Below are 1044 nucleotides of genomic sequence, written 5' to 3' on the forward strand. Positions count from 1 at the left end.
CTGGGGATTCGAACCCGCCACCTTAGGTGTACGTGGCTGGCGCCTTAGCCGGTTGAGCTATAGGCGTCGAGCCAGAAGCATTCTAAAATGTTTAAGAATTCAGACTCTGGGCGGCCCCCTTAGCTCAGTAGGTAGGACACCAGCCACATACACACTGTCGGGTTAGAACCCAGCCTCAGCCAGCTAAACAATGACAACTGCAATTTAAAAACAAAAAATAGCCAGGCATTGTGGTGACCACCTGTAGTCCCAGCTACTTGGGAGGCTAAGGCAAGAGAATCACTTAAGCCCAAGAGCTTGAGGTTGCTGTGCACTGTGACACCACAGCACTCTACCCAGGGTGACAGCTTGAAACTCTGTCTTAAAAAAAAAAAAAAAAGAATCCAGATTCTGGACTAGAGGTGGCGACTTATTGTCTGTAATCCCAGCACTTTCAGAGGTCAAGACAGGAGGATCACTTAAGGCCAGGAATTTGAGGCTGCACTCAGTAAGCTATGATCAGTCCACTACACTCCTCCAGCTTGGGTGACAGAGTAAAACCCTGTCTCTCAAAAAAAAGGGATTCAGACTGGAGTCAGACAGATCTGTGCAAACTACCTAGGCAAGTTCTTTATCCATTCTATGCTTATTTCTTCTCTTTATCTGTAAAGTGGAATAAAGATACCAATCTGTGGTCAGTGCCTATGGCTCAGTGGGTAGGGCACCGGCCCCATATACTGAGGGTGGTGGGTTCGAACCTGGCCCCAGCCAAACTGAAACAAAAAAAATAACCGGATGTTGTGGTGACCACCTATAGTCCCAGCTACGTGGGAGGCTAAGGCAAGAGAATCTCCTAAGCCCAAGAGCTGGAGGTTGCTGTGAGCTATGATGCCACAGCAACCGAGGGCAACAGAGTGAGACTCTGTCTCAAAAAAGAAACTAATCTCTTGTAGCCATGCACAGTGACACACAACTGTAGTCCCAGCTACCAGGGAAGCTGAGGCAGGAGAATCATTCAAGCCCAGGAATTGTAGTCCAACCTTTTTTTTTTTTTTTTTTTTTTTT

General features: G+C 47.2%; 1 protein-coding gene across 1 annotated transcript in view; it reads right to left on the bottom strand.

Moving 5' to 3' along the window:
• The window catches only part of CTPS2 (CTP synthase 2), a 136946-nt gene that overhangs the window by 127704 nt on the left and 8198 nt on the right, over positions 1–1044 (bottom strand). The window lies entirely within an intron of this gene.

This window comes from Otolemur garnettii, unplaced genomic scaffold (genome assembly GCF_000181295.1).
Source record: "Otolemur garnettii isolate 467f Iridium unplaced genomic scaffold, OtoGar3 scaffold00051, whole genome shotgun sequence".
Classification (NCBI taxonomy): Eukaryota; Metazoa; Chordata; class Mammalia; order Primates; family Galagidae; genus Otolemur; species Otolemur garnettii.